Source organism: Haliotis rubra, unplaced genomic scaffold, assembly GCF_003918875.1.
Source record: "Haliotis rubra isolate DU_JTF1 unplaced genomic scaffold, ASM391887v1 Scf64, whole genome shotgun sequence".
Classification (NCBI taxonomy): Eukaryota; Metazoa; Mollusca; class Gastropoda; order Lepetellida; family Haliotidae; genus Haliotis; species Haliotis rubra.
Window position 1 is genome coordinate 1,238,116 of NW_025767346.1, and position 16,395 is coordinate 1,254,510.

The 16,395-nt window shown below is 41.0% G+C and overlaps 1 protein-coding gene across 3 annotated transcripts in view; it reads left to right on the forward strand.

Moving 5' to 3' along the window:
- The window catches only part of LOC124256799 (D(2) dopamine receptor-like), a 515,592-nt gene that overhangs the window by 386,370 nt on the left and 112,827 nt on the right, over positions 1-16,395 (forward strand). For all 3 annotated transcript variants that reach the window (XM_046690756.1, XM_046690758.1, XM_046690757.1), the window contains one exon: positions 3,084-3,129. The gene's annotated coding sequence lies outside the window, so the exon portion shown is untranslated. The remainder of the gene's footprint in view (positions 1-3,083; positions 3,130-16,395) is intronic.

Consider the following 16,395-nt stretch of genomic DNA (forward strand, 5'->3'; position numbering starts at 1 on the left):
CCTGCATCTGAAGCCCCCTCTTAATGTTCCTCGCGCAATATGATCAGTGTATTACTCACTCACGTTAATTGGACTTAATGGATTTTTCATCTAACCCCTTGTTTTAAAACTTCAATCAATAAAGATGCCAATCATCTCAATGGTGAAACTGACAAGTTTATGTTTCTCTGTAAGTGGCACGTTAACATTTGATAACGGGAATTACACCGTAACTCTAACGGTATCGTTAGACTGACCGTATCGAAAGATTTAATGGAAATTTGGTTTTATTCGGAAAGGAGTTTATGAACGTTTTTAAAATCAACACATGCTGTTCATCAAAGAAGTTCATGGAGTCCGTTCCTGGAAGGAGAAACATTATCGGTAATCAAGCGTAGCGAGAGCCAATTGTACTCATCAAGAAACATTCCTGATTACGTCTTGCTAAACAAGCAGGTAGTATCGCAGTGTGTTAATTCCCTACGTCAATACTGACACAAGCTGCGTTCCAGTTATAGTGGGAACATCTTTGTCGATGAAATATACACTGGGAGATATTTCATCCTTCTGGTATACATTACACATGTGCATTGCACATGTTCTACTTGTCGTAAGATCGATGGAATTTCTATGAAAGGATTTCGTGAATTCCATGCACCTGGCGAAGGTGTGTTTGCTAACGTTTAGCTGCAAACTCAAACATAGGAAAACAAAACACTCGTAAAGTAGATCGTGTCAGTGGGTGCTTTCAAAGGCATCTCTAAATCTTAAGTTAACGATTGTGATGTCAGGTAAACATGATCTTGTTGGTAATCAAAAACCGGAGAGGTTTTTGTTTTCAATCGTTTCCGTTCAGTGAACGTTTCTGTTCAGTTAACGTTTCCGTTCAGTCAACGTTTCCGTTCAGTCAACGTTTCCGTTCAGTCAACGTTTTTTTCAGTTTGTTGTTTATTTACCGTCAGTTTTACGCGCCTGTTGGTCCCTATCCACAAAGCGTTTGTATCGTTACTTGTCGTAACTCGAGAATTAATCATAGATGGATAGCGCGCGGAGTGAGTGAGTGACTTTGGTGAGCTTTTATAATTATTCCAGCAATATCACGGCAAGGGGACACTAGAAATGGGCTTCACACATTATGCCCATGTGGAGAAACGAACCCGGGTCTTCGACGTGACGAGCGAACGCTTCAACCACTAGGCTACCCCACCGCCCCGTAGAGCGATGAACGTTTGTGAATCGTTTCCCTGGACCTTACAGTCCAGTGTTTGACACCATGAGCATCAAATCACTGCGTGATGATTCGCAGTTGATTAGTTTGACCACCAGTCAATGCAGTCGACTATATCGACCAATGTAGTCTTCCGCTATGAACCAATTCCAATCCGGAATTCCCGAGAGAATCTCCAGTAGCAGAACATAATCCCCATTTAGGTGAAAATTAAATTATACATGTGACTGACCGAGTATAGTTTTACGCCGTTTTAAGCCATTCACCAGGATTTCAATCATGATGTTTAGTCATCTTTAAATTGGGCAACCGAAGTACGTGAGTTAGATTAGTTTAACTAGTTTAAACATTGTTTTAAAGCAACACCACGGCATATCAGATTGTTGGTGGGTTTGTTTAACGCCGGTTAAACAGTATTTTACATATCCTAAGTTAAATGGGCGAGAAAAACTTCATGTGAGGCAGGTCTCAATTAGTGAGTGAGTTGGGGTTTGTTCCACTTTTAGACATAATCCAGGAATATCACGGCGGGGTACACCTGAAATGGGCTTCACACATTTCACCCATGTTGGGATTCGAACCCGGGTGTTGGGTGTGACCCGCGAACGCTTTAACCACTAGGTTACATCACCACCCAAATTGTACATATATTCATATTAGCTGGTCATTCATGGTCATAGCTATAGCTGTCCTTGTAGCGAAATATTGACTCTGAAGGTCCAATTGGTATTTTGCTGCGGAGTAAACGCGAAGCAATAGAGTTGAAAAACAAGGCTTCTTAATTCAATGTACATCTTATACCCATTTTTGTGATTACTATTATTATTATTTACTGACCACATAGTTATCCTTCACAATACCCCTCCACCCAATTCCTCTCTTAATTACCAAACGATCCCGTTTGTTAGTCTTGGATGAAGATTTTCCGAATCCGATCTAAAATTTTTATCTTCACATTTTCCTCAAGAAGCTGATCACACGATCGCGTAATAATCTTCCCTTTTGACCAACCGATCCCCAAATCTAAACCAGTGTCAATGTTTACCCCAATCACCATATTTGACCAACATTGCTCACCGTTCTCATTGTCCTTTTTGACCAACCGATCTCCAAACTTAAACCATTTTCAATGGTCACCCCAATCACTATACTGGACCATTGTGAACATTTCACACATTAAAATCTCCCTCTTGACCTACCGATCTCCGCGACTAACGGGATCGGGTGGTCAGGCTCGCTGACTTGGTTGACACACGTCATCGGTTCCCAAATGCGCGGATCGATGCTCATGCTGTTGATCACTGGATTGTCTGGTCCAGACCCGATTATTTATAAACCGCCGCCATATAGCTGGAATATTGCGGCGAATAGTGCGGCGTAAAACTATACTCACTCACTCACTCATCACATTTAACCAACAATGTTCACCTTTATAATCTTCCCTTTTGGCCAACCCATCTCCAATTTGAACCGATATAAAGCTCACCCAATCATCATGTTGTATTTGCATTCCTCATCACCAAACCGAGGGGTGGGTGTGGGGTGTGGGGTGTGTGCGTTCGCTCGTCACGCCGAAGACCCGGGTTCGATTTCCCACATGGGTACAACGTGTGAAACCCATTTCTTGTGTCCCCTGGTGTCGTATTGCTGGAATATTGCTAAAGGCGGCGTAAAACTATGCTCACTCACTCAACACCAAACCCTTCCAGAAGGGCTGACCACCCGATTCACAAAACCATCATAACTGGCCACAAAAAATCATCATGCCCAGGTTGTGGACACACAAGGACCACATGGATGAATTTCCAAATATCTTATTATTTTTAAAAATGCAATTTGTCTGCACTTCAATTTAATTTCACTTTTTTTATTTCAGAAAAGAATGTGAAAAGAGACATGTTTCCTACAGGACCTTAGGAACAGTAAGTAAATTTTATTATTATGTTATACATTTTAATTCCCCAACCGGTGTGTCTCTCTCTCTATATATATACATAACCTCGATAAATAAGCATTCAAAGCATTCATCACATTGCACGTTTTGTTCGCCCAACACTTTCAATGACCCAACCAGTGACTATGTGAGCGGACGCGTCAAGGAAATATTTTATGATTAACTCGCGTACAAAAAAATACGTTTAGTAAGTGAATGGTCTTCGATCGAGAGTGAACCAGGGTCAATCACTATATAAACAATGACTGTCCGTATCTAGCGAGGCCAAGTATCGATATTCCTGTCACCTGTGCGATAAGGTGCTATGATTTATGGGCTCTGTTATAAGGATGTCGGTCATAAAAAATATGCTTTCATTCCCTAATTTATTTATCTTCCCCTCGTGTCATCTACATGCATATAGTTGTGCAGTGTATTTCGACTGTTCTTCCAGAGACTCTAGACTTGGAACGGGAGTTAACGGTATTAGCATTGGCTTAGGGTGCAGAAAAAAATACATATATACGAACCTATCTCCAATGCTTTAACATAGGCTTACGCTCATCGTAGCGCTGGGGTAGCCCGGCGGTTAAAGCGTTCGATCGTCACGCCGAAGGCTCGGGTTCGATTCCACACATGGGTACAATATATTAAACCAATTGCTGGTGTCCTCCGCCGTGATATTCCTGGAATATTGCTAAAAGCTGCATAAAACCCAACTCACCCACTCACTCACTCACTAACTAACTCACTCACTCACTCATCGAAGTGCTACCATCACCTCGTGGAACATGGCTTAGGCGTTAGACGTTTAGTCCGCCAGTGAACCTTACGAATACTGTAGCGCTGGGACCCTATCCACTAAGCGATCGTAGCATTATGCCATTGATGTCATATAGAGTTACGATAGATCGTAACGTTACGAACACTTTGTGGATCGGGATCCTGACCTGGAACCACGATCGGTTCTGGGATTTGAACCCACAACCGTAGGCTCCAAACTAGTCTAAGGAACTCATTTATCAACTGACTGACTGACTGACTGAGTTTGGTTTTACGCCGCTTTTAGCAATATTCCAGCAATATCACGGCGAGGGACACCAGAAATGGGCTTCACTCATTGTACCCAGGTGGGGATTCGAACCCGGGTCTTCGGCGTGACGAGCGAACGCTTTAACCACTAGACTACCCCACCGCCCCTCATTTATCAACATATATTAAGATCTGGCCTCATCGGGTCCAGAAATGCACGTAGATACACGATTTTATGCATCTCATGCAGACATATACAAACAAGTTTAGTCCTTGCTTGAGTTGTGTTCAGCATTATACTGCTTCTGAAAGACAACAATATACATTGTCGATCATATTTTTAATACGTTCCTGATCCACATCAACGTTACATTATAAATGAAGCTTTTCTTGCCCCGCATCCACGGATATGGAGCCTGGGACTTGTCTGTATTATTATCCAAATCATCAGAGTATTGAATTGAGACAGCAATCCGATTCTTGAAGACAATGGAGTTCGACAGGGTTGTGTACTTAGCCCACTCTAATTCACATAGATAATCACAGGCTACCGCTTATGGTATCTGCTATGCGGGGGCGTGAAGGATGCGATGACAGACAGGGATTTGGAGGTATCCTGTATCATTATTCTGGCCAGTTTCTTTAACATTGGGCGAAACCTTTTGGGAAACGATGTTTGTGAACATCCAACTACTATTAATTACAGTTTCAGTGTCTTGTGTGTGTGTCTCGTCGACTGTGTTGTTTAATCGGGGCGGTGGATCTTACGAACAAAAGAATCATATGAATTTGTTATGGATACAATAACATTGCCTTGTTGTTATTTACGTTGCGGAGGATGAAATGCAAATGTTTACCAGCTCTTCGTCTGGGGGGGACAACAGTAAATTAGTTGATTGTTGGCGCGTGGTCGTGGGGTCAATATTAACGTCTTGGTTGTGTTGTAAGCTGAAACGATGGTGAATATTGAATTTGATGACAAGAATATGCCTTTGTTAGGTAACTGAAAATAGTATTTGAGCTTTGTGTTTAAAAGATCAACCGTTACGCATGTAACTTGTGATGATGAATAGCTACGATATTGCTAAAGCGATTGTAACTGACTGACTGACTGACAGACTGACTCAACCACCCATTCACTCACTTACTCGCTCACCCACTCACTCACTCTCTCACGTATCCACTCACTCTCTCAAAAAACCAACCCATACAGACACACCCAGCCACGCAACCAACCACCTACTCACTCACTCTCTCACAAACACACGCACACATGTACACACACACACACGCGCACGCGCACACGCACACGCACGCGCATCCACTCATTCACGTGTCCATTCTCTCATGCAACCACTCACCCTTTAATGACGATGTTGTTGATTATAGCAAGTATACAATTTGACCGATGTAATTTGTGCTGTTATGACGTCACAGGATGAAGTAAAAAAACTATAACATAGCTATGAATACGAAATGCGATTGAATAATTCAAGGCGGAAAGGTGGTTTAAGTAGGTTGAAGAATGGTTATACCAAGACGTTCCTAGTTGTCATCGTAGAAATGACGGATATAATCATCCCAAATAAAAACAACAACGTTGCATTCATCACTGTTCCGAACAGATAATGAGAAGCGTTTTTCCTGCTTCGCAATTTGCGAAAAATAACGAAATATAAACGCGATTTATTAGCAATCAACCAGTACAGAAAGTTGTCTCGAGTAGCTACGCGAAAGTTATTTTCTCATGATGCTCTTTTGTCAGAATATTTTTATGAGGAGCGGTGTCATCATCAGCGAGACACGTGACTGGCACATACTCAGAACTCATCTAAGCGAAGGTGGCTTGCTAATTTAACAAGGTTTCAAATCAAGGAGGGCAATTCAAAGATTGAGAAAGGCTCCGTGCTCCATTGTTGCGTTTCTCACTATTGGAAAGACACTGTTTGGTCGCAATCAAAAATGCGTCAATACTCGGAAGACAGACTTCTTCGGAAATGAACAAACTGCTCGTAATTAAAAGATCCGAAGATTCACTGCAGTCAGTTTCATGAGGGGTTTTCAAGGGGGAGGTGATTGGAATGGCACAGTCTTAAGGCTTTGGTATTTGGACTTCCAGCTCTTCTCGTATATGAGTGGATGTCGTAAATTGGATTTCTCTTAAAGAATGTGCCTGTGATGTTGGAAACGCATCGCTATGTCTGCGTGCTTGGTACTGAGGGAGATAATTACTACCATGTTCTCAAAGGAGGTTTAATTGGTTGTGGGGTAGCGTTGTTGTGACTCATGTATGTGTCGTGCCTGCCATGTTGGTGTGTCTCATAGTTGTGTCTCATTGTTGTGTCTTGTTCGTGTGTCTCATTTTTGTGTCATGCCTGCCATGTTAATGTCTCATATACGTGTCTCATTGTTGTGTCTTGTTCGTGTGTCTCATTTTTGTGTCATGCCTGCCATGTTAGTGTGTCTCATATTTGTGTCTCATTGTTGTGTCTTGTTCATGTGTCTCATTTTTGTGTCCTGCCTGCCATGTTAATGTCTCATATTTGTGACTCATTGTTGTGTCTTGTTCGTGTGTCTCATTTTTGTGTCATGCCTGCCATGTTAGTGTGTCTCATATTTGTGGCTCATTGTTGTGTCTTGTTCGTGTGTCTCATTTTTGTGTCATGCCCGCCATGTTAATTTGTCTTATATTTGTGTCTCATTGTTGTGTCTTGTTCGTGTGTCTCATTTTTGTGTCATGCCCGCCATGTTAATGTCTCATGTTTGTGTCTCATTGTTGTGTCTTGTTCGTGTGTCTCATTTTTGTGTCGTGCCTGCCATGTTGGTGTGTCTCATATTTGTGACTCATTGTTGTGTCTTGTTCGTGTGTCTCATTTTTGTGTCATGTCTGCCATGTTAGTGTGTCTCATAGTTGTGTCTCAATGTTGTCTCACAGGTGCCATGTAGGTGTCTCACGTTGTGTCATGCGTGTCCTTTGTGTCATGTTGGTGTCTCATTGTTGTGTCAAGTGCCACGCTCTTCTCTCATCATTGTGTCAAGTGTTTCATGTTGGTACATCATTGTTGTCGTGTTTGTCAGACCGTGTCTCCTTGTGTCATGCCTGTCATGGTTTGTGTTTTAGTTTTGTTAGATGGTGATACATTAAGTCGGTGCGCTTAGTTGCTGCAAGAGTTGTATGCTCCCCAGGGAGTTGAGATTGAGAATACGATGTGTCGTTTGAGTTTGACATCCAGTGATCGAGCGAAAATCAAAGCACCTTGTAGCAGCTTAGCTGAATATTGGCGCTATACAAATATTAGGGGTGACGATTGAGAGGGAAACAACTATTGCGATAGCTATAGTCTAGTGCAACATACTATTGCGATAGCGATAGTCTAGTGCAACATACTATTGCAATAGCGATAGTTTATTGCAACATACTATTGCGATAGCGATAGTCTAGTGCAACATACTATTGCGATAGCGATAGTCTAGTGCAACATACTATTGCGATAGCGATAGTCTAGTGCAACATACTATTGCGATAGCGATAGTCTAGTGCAACATACTATTGCGATAGCGATAGTCTAGTGCAACATACTATTGCGATAGCGATAGTCTAGTGCAACATACTATTGCGATAGCGATAGTCTAGTGCAACATACTATTGCGATAGCGATAGTCTAGTGCAACATACTATTGCGATAGCGATAGTCTAGTGCAACATACTATTGCAATAGCGATAGTCTAGTGCAACATACTATTGCGATAGCGATAGTCTAGTGCAACATACTATTGCGATAGCAATAGTCCAATGAGACTATTGCAATAGTTTTCCCCCCTTGAATTGTCTCATTTGAAGTCATTTCCCAACCGAACGTATAGTTAATATGAAAGAAAAGCAAGTTGAAGTAGTTTCAGTTTTTTTAATAACTGACAAAAAAACTTGAACCCCAGATCAAGTAAACAGTTAAAACATAAACTTATTGTTATTCACAATTTCAAACTCCGAGTCGCATGCCGTGTTTGCCGCCATGTTTGTTTAAGACGGACTGAGTTTGGTTTTACGCCGCTTTTGGCAATAATCCAGCAACATCACGGCGGGTTTGTTTAAGAGGTTTACAGGGGCAGATAACTCTAAATCAAAGTGAACGAATCTGGTACTTCCTGTATTTTTCACTGCGCATATTAACAAGAAGTTAATTACTAATAAACTATCGATGCATGCATAGTTTTTCTCTCTCTTCCAACGTATAATTGTTATCGGAGTCTCAGCAATTGCAATCCATCGATAGTATCGGTATAGCACTAACAAATATACACTGTATTTGATGTTTATATCATATCATATCATATCATATTATTCCCATCAAATTTTTAGACTCACTGAAAACATTCAATATATGTTATCGTGCATGTGAACAGCTGCTATTTGGTGTAAAGTTTTGTTCAGAATTCGCCAATTTTCACTGGTTTTTATCATTTATTGAACTCATGACAATAATCTTTTCAACGTTGCGAATTTGTTTTACAATACATCAGTTCATGTGTAAACAGTACCCTTAAACTGTATAGAATATTTTGGAAAATCCAGTTTAGATCAGTTGACTGAAGTAAGTGGCTACATTTACGCTAGTGAGCTTTTGGTGGGAAGTATAATATGACATGACATGACATGACATGACATTATATCGTGCTATGGTACGTTTCAGTGCATGTTTTTTTTATGAGCCCATCATGATATCTCCGTCTTCTGTTACTGTAGCTCATTTTCGCGTTGTGTTACTGAATTCATTACCAGTATTTTGCTACCTTGCTCGTTATCGTGTTGTGTTACTCCATCTCATTATCGTATTGTTTTACCGTCACATTATCGGGTAATGTTTCAATATTTCGCCTGGTTTTGCTCCATTGCTTAGCGCTGCTGTCTGATTATACTGACTGACTGAGTTTGGTTTTACGCAGCTTTTAGCAATATTCCAGCAACATCACGGCGGGGGACACCAGAAATGGGCTTCACTCATTGTACCCATGTGGGGATTCGAACCCGGGTCTTCGGCGTGACGAGCCAACGCTTTAACCATTAGGCTACCCCACCGCCCCATCTGATTATACTGTTCTCATAATACGTGTTGCTGTAATTCTCAACACAGCGGTATGAAAGAGCTCGTTGAATTTACCATACCACAAACATCTTGTTTTTTCAGAGCTACGGGCGGTGGGGTAGCCTAATGGTTAAAGCGTCCGCTCGTCACGCCGAAGACCCGGGTTCGAATCCCCACATGGGTACAATGTGTGAAGCCCATTTCTGGTGTCCCTCGCCGTGATATTGCTGGAATATCGCTAAAAGCGGCGTAAAACCATACCCACTCACTCACTCTTCAGAGCTATCCTATGAAGGGTTTCGTGCCTTGAAATCATAAAATACAAGCTTTATAGCAACGCTCTCAAACGGCAGTTCTTACAGTTGTGAGACTCATATGACGTCATTGTTGAATGTAATGACGTCATAATTGATGATGCAATATTTCAATAATTACCACACGCGCCTGGCTGTTGCAAAAGCAGTCAAATTAGATATTATCTGCCAAATATTTATCAAACATAGTTGAAAGGACGTCTATTTCTCCAAGTCAGTAAGGCGGTGGGATAGCCTAGTGGTTAAAGCGTTGGCTCGTCACGCCGAAGACCCGGGTTCGAATCCCCACATGGGTACAATGTGTAAAGCCCATTTCTGGTGTCCCCCGCCGTGATATTGCTGGAATATTGCTAAAAGCGGCGTAAAACCAAACTCAGTCAGTCAGTCCAAGTCAGTGACACATTGTGTCAACATTTGAGGGTGAGAAAGATGCACCCATGTCAATTAAGAATTCATACGCAGTGACTAATCCGGACGAACTGAAGAATCCCGTCCTTCTGAACAACGTCGCGACGTTCCATTCACTCAACAAAGGTCAAGGGCGGCGTGCGACTCGCCGAACGAAGATCGGGCAACAACGTCAAGATATGACTGCACCCGTTACACTTTTAATGCGTTTCCAAGGGAAAATATAAATATCGGGAATAGGACGCCATAAATCATTGAAAATAATTGGCGTAATCATTGGCTTTCATGAAACGTTTATAGCATTAAACCCCGCGAAAAGCCATGGCTAGAATTCGGGATAATAACAGATAATAATATTGGAGATTTTGAACTCCTGTTTCCTCCATTAACCCATGTCTATGAAGAATAATCCAATTATCACCACAAAATACATCGTCAATAATCTTCCAGTGATATGATTAATCCGAGAGTATTGGCTGTCTGTTATCAAAGGATTATTGATAACATAATGCCGACTCGTTCGCTTTGATGTTACGAGGGGTCGCGCTGTTAGGTTTTATCCTTGCGTTTAAGTAGTTCCTGTGCCAGATTTGAATTTAACCGCTCACTGCGTTTTGCCGTGTGAGCGCAGGTCGTTTGACTGGGTTTCTGTCTTGTAAAAAACCCGGCGCTGCGTGAACAGACAATGGTACCAGTTTAGTTGCATTACATTCTAATTTTGTTCGACCTTTATGTTGATTTGGTTAAAGAATTGGCGTACAATTGAAATGGTGTTACATTAAGGTGTGTCTTTAAGTGTAAAAAGACGCACCGTCGGGACAAAACACCTTTTAACACGTGTAAACACGTAGAGACATTGTGCACACATGCGCCCCTTAAAAAATTGAATCATGAGGAATATATGTCTAAGGCGTTGTTGGAACAATTCCCTCCGTATCTAAAACGGTTTTTCCACTCTTGTCTTAGGCACTAAAGCAAAATATGTCTTAATGGGTTCAAGACAATAAAACATAGATTTTACATACGACCAATGTGAGCGCTTTCCAAATTACCGTTATAGGCCAACATTCGTGCTTCATCAAAGAAATGCGAAATGTGGAGAATTATATCTTTGGAAATGGCTGATCTAAATTGCCATTATCAGAAAAAAAATCGTTCACTGTTAGTTTACATGGCACAAGGGATGGGGATGATGATGAAACTCCAGCCTTGGATAATAGACGACATCGTGTCTGCAGTACATGTGGTCTGTAAATGGGAAAGTCCGCCAGAATGAGCTTTACGTTTTGAAAGGTCTGCTGTTATCAGAATCTACAAACCAATAAAATCGGAACAAGTATTACAGGACTTTAAGCATGTATTATTGAGAGTGTACTGGATTCACATAAATCTTGAACCGCATTTTAGAATACCACCACCCACCCACCCACCCTCTTGTGTTTCAAAACTGTAATAATCAGACACACATTTCATCCATGGTAAGGAGCGTGGGGTAACCTAGTGGTTGAAGCGTTCGCTCGTCACGCCGAAAACCCGGGTTCGATTCCCCACCTGGGTTCAATGTGTGAAGCCAATTTCTTGTGTCCCCGCTGAGATATTGCTTGAATATTGCTAAAAGCGGCGAGATATGACTGCACCCGTTACCCTTTTAATGCGTTTCCAAGGGGAAAATATATAAATATCAGGAATAGGACGCCATAAATCATTGAAAATAATTGGCGTAATCGGTAGGCTTTCATGAAACGTTTATAGCATTAAACCCGCGAAAAGCCATGGCTAGAATTCAGGATAATAACAGATAATAATATTGGAGATTTTTGAACTCCTGTTTCCTCCATTAACCCCATGTCTATGAAGAATAATCCAATTATCACCCACAAAATACATCGTCAATAATCTTCCAGTGATAGCAATTAATCCGAGTATTGGCGTGTCTGTTATCAAAGGATTATTGATAACATAATGCCGACTCATCCGCTTTGATATTACGAGGGTCGCGCTGTTAGGGTTTTATCCTTGCGTTTAAGTAGTTCCTGTGCCAAGATTTGGAATTTAACCGCTCACTGCGTTTTGCCATGTGAGCGCAGGTCGTTGACTGGGTTTCTGTCTTGTAAAAACCCGGCGCTGCGTGAACAGAACAATGGTACCAGTTTAGTTGCATTACATTCTAATTTTGTTCGACAGCTTTATGTTGATTTGGTTAAAGAATTGGCGTACAATTGAAATGGTGTTACATTAAAGGTGTGTCTTTAAGTGTAAAAGACGCACCGTCAGGACAAAACACCTTTTAACACGTGTAAACACGTAGAGACATTGTGCACACATGCGCCCTTAAAAATTGAATCATGAGGAATATATATGTCTCAAGGCGTTGTTGGAACAATTCCTCCGTATCTAAAACGGTTTTCCCACTCTTGTCTTAGACACTAAAGCAAAATATGTGTTAATGGGTTCAAGACAATAAAATATAGATTTTACATACACGACCAATGTGAGCGCGCTTTCAAATTACCGTTATAGGCCAACATTCGTGCTTCATCAAAGAAATGCGAAATGTGGAGAATTATATCTTTGGAAATGGCTGATCTAAATTGCCATTATCAGAAAAAAATCGTTCACTGTTAGTTTACATGGCACAAAAGGGATGGGGATGATGATGGAAACTCCAGCCTTGGATAATAGACGACATCGTGTCCTGCAGTACATGGATAAATGGGAGGGGCGGTGGGGTAGCCTAGTCGTCAAAGCGTCTCATCACGCCTTCCGATTCCCACATGGACGTGTTAAGCATCGGTGTCTGCACCGTGATATTGCTGGAATGGCTTGCTGTAAAGCGGCGTAAAACTAAGCTCAGTCAGTGTAAATGGGAAGAGTCCGCCAGAATGGGCTTTACGTTTTGTAAGGTCTGCTGTTATCAGAATCTACAAACCAATAAAATCGGAACAAGTATTACGGGACTTTAAGCATGTATTATTGAGGTAGTGTACTGGATTCCACATAAATCTTGAACCGCATTTTTAGAATACCACCCACCCACCCACCCACCCTCTTGTGTTTCAAAACTGTAATAATCAGACACACATTTCATCCATGGTAAGGAGCGTGGGGTAACCTAGTGGTTGAAGCGTTCGCTCGTCACGCCGAAAACCCGGGTTCGATTCCCCACCTGGGTTCAATGTGTGAAGCCAATTTCTTGTGTCCCCGCTGAGATATTGCTTGAATATTGCTAAAAGCGGCGTAAAACCAAAGTCACTCACTCACTCAATTTTACCAAACATCTGGTTACATAACACGCGTACATGCATACCTCTTAATATAATTTCGTAAAATCGTGAAAATTTATAAAACAATATTCTCATAAGAAGCTGAGGAAAAGTAATGATTTTTTTGCGTGATTAAATGTTTCAAATGTATTTGATCTATACGAACAGAAATTAAACAGTCTACACGTATAATCTGACTTTGTACGAACGGCGTTGAGCTAATTTGTATCTTAGGAGATCAATGATTTTACTCATTAGCTTCAAAGGTCGTTTTTAATTTGATCTGTTTTACAGGCAGGACTAAATATATTAAGAATGGTTCGTTAAGAGGTAAATGTCCTATGGTTTGACCAGCTATATCTGCTCCAGAATTTGTTTGCAGTGTTTTTTTAAAATTGAAATATACGATAAAGATTTTACAAAAGTAGTTTTACATTCATATTTCGGTTTTGTTTCAAAACTTTCAGTTTTTGCCGTAACCCGTCCTGACACCTTGTTGTATATTGACAATAAAAAAACGTTTGTTAATATAAGTGAGAATTAGCTTTGCAGTGGTTTTTAAAATCGAAATAGACGATAATGTAAATATTCGACTTAACAATTTGTTTTAAAATATGGAAATAATGCGAAACAAAACCAATCATATGACCTAACTAGCGGCACCAACTGCGCGGTAACACAGTTTGCCCTCGTCATCTACCTTGTCAATTGCAGCCGAAGCTGAAATTAACACTCGTCAATTTCACTGCGCCCTCAACGAATTTCTGCATGGCTGAGAGGTACAACTCATTTGCGGGATCGTGCGGGTTCAGCTTGTATAATTGCCTTGCGTTGTTACGGAAAGACATTCCGGTCAGTTGTACGTAATCCCCCTGCTGGAGAAAATAGAAATCACCTGTTCGATAACGAACTAATTATCTAATTGAATAAACCAGAAAAAACCTATTACATTAAATATATCCACGTGTTTTGGGCAGGTGTCTCGTGATGAAAACCATATACTGAATGTAGAGTGCAGTTTGCTGGATTGTAGAGGTCAAGCCTATTTGTCCATGTGAGTGGTTTCGTGCATTCATTTAGACTGGAACCGTAACGAATCCGAGATAACATATATTTTCTTCCAGGGAATGTTCCGAATGCCAAACAAATTTTGTTACATTGTTTCACTTTTAAATTTTTTTGCTGCATTTTTTTCTATTTCAATGGTCGTTTTGGGGGCATATGTGGCATTGGTGGCCCAGGTGGCTCAGGTATCAAAGGCGAAGCACTCCCATGTGATGCTGGAAACCTATAGTTCTGGTTTGAATGTTCTTCCAGTGTAGACCCGTGAAGGTCCGGGTTAGAATTGATCTTCAGCAACCCATGCTTGTTGTAAGGGGCGACTAACAGGATCGGGTGGTCAGGCTCGCTGACCTGGTTGACACATGTCATCGGTTCCCAATTGCGCAGATTGATGCTCATGTTGTTGATCACTTCATTGCCTGGTCCAGACTCGATTATTTACAGACCGCCGCCATATAGCTGGAATATTGCTGAGTGCGGCGTAAAACTCACTCTTCCAGTGTAGGCGTATTTTTAGCGGATCAGTATACGTTGAATGGGGCGTTGGGTTAGCCTAGTGGTTAAAGTGTTCGCTCATCTCGCCGTAGACCCGGGTTTGATTCGCGGTAGGGGTACAATGTGTGAAGCCTGTTCCTGGTGTCCCCCGTCGTGATATTGCTGGAATATTGCTAAAAGCGGCGTAAAACCAAGCTCACTCACTCACTCACTTAGACCTGCCTCACATGAGGTTTTTCTCACTTACAATAGTACATCTGAAATACCGATTAAAACGGCGTTTAATCAAACCCAACTTGCACAACAATATGATATACCGTGGTGTTGCTTTAAAATACTGTTCAGACCAGTTAAATCAATCTCACTTACGTAGACTTCCAAATGTAAAAAATAATATATATCCCAGTCATGATCAATATCCTGATGAATGGCACCAGATCACGTGGTCTCGTAAATCCAAGATGGTAAATTCCTAAATAACACGAATGAGACTGAAAAAGTAAAAATATGTAATGAAATATACAAGATAGCCACGCTATATTTAGTTATTTCAGCCCTGATAAATACATATAAACGCTGTGTCAAGCGGTCCAAAATAGCTGTTTCTAAATTTGTTGATTTCATCGCAACTTTCCATTGTAAATTATCCCCATCTCTATGTGAAAACTATTTTTTGCGTGTTCATTTGGCCTTCTAATGCTGACATGATCATACAGTTATAATGCGTTGTTCAGAAAGAGAAATCGACTGACGGTGATGTTCCCGCAGACAAAACAAAGCCATCAACAAGAGATAGGGACTACAAACACGTCTTTACGAATAGGCTGATTTTTTGTGCTTGGATGCTTTTGGAGATCGAGTTATTTTGAAGTTTTAATGCATTTTTGTCAGACGTTGGGGCGTTGGGTTAGCCTAGTGGTTAAAGTGTTCGCTCATCTCGCCGTAGACCCGGGTTTGATTCGCGGTAGGGGTACAATGTGTGAAGCCTGTTCCTGGTGTCCCCCGTCGTGATATTGCTGGAATATTGCTAAAAGCGGCGTAAAACCAAGCTCACTCACTCACTCACTTAGACCTGCCTCACATGAGGTTTTTCTCACTTACAATAGTACATCTGAAATACCGATTAAAACGGCGTTTAATCAAACCCAACTTGCACAACAATATGATATACCGTGGTGTTGCTTTAAAATACTGTTCAGACCAGTTAAATCAATCTCACTTACGTAGACTTCCAAATGTAAAAAATAATATATATCCCAGTCATGATCAATATCCTGATGAATGGCACCAGATCACGTGGTCTCGTAAATCCAAGATGGTAAATTCCTAAATAACACGAATGAGACTGAAAAAGTAAAAAATATGTAATGAAATATACAAGATAGCCACGCTATATTTAGTCATTTCAGCCTGATAAATACATATAAACGCTGTGTCAAGCGGTCCAAAATAGCTGTTTCTAAATTTGTTGATTTCATCGCAACTTTCCATTGTAAATTATCCCATCTCTATGTGAAAACTATTTTTTGCGTGTTCATTTGGCCTTCTAATGCTGACATGATCATACAGTTATAATGCGTTGTTCAGAAAGGAAATC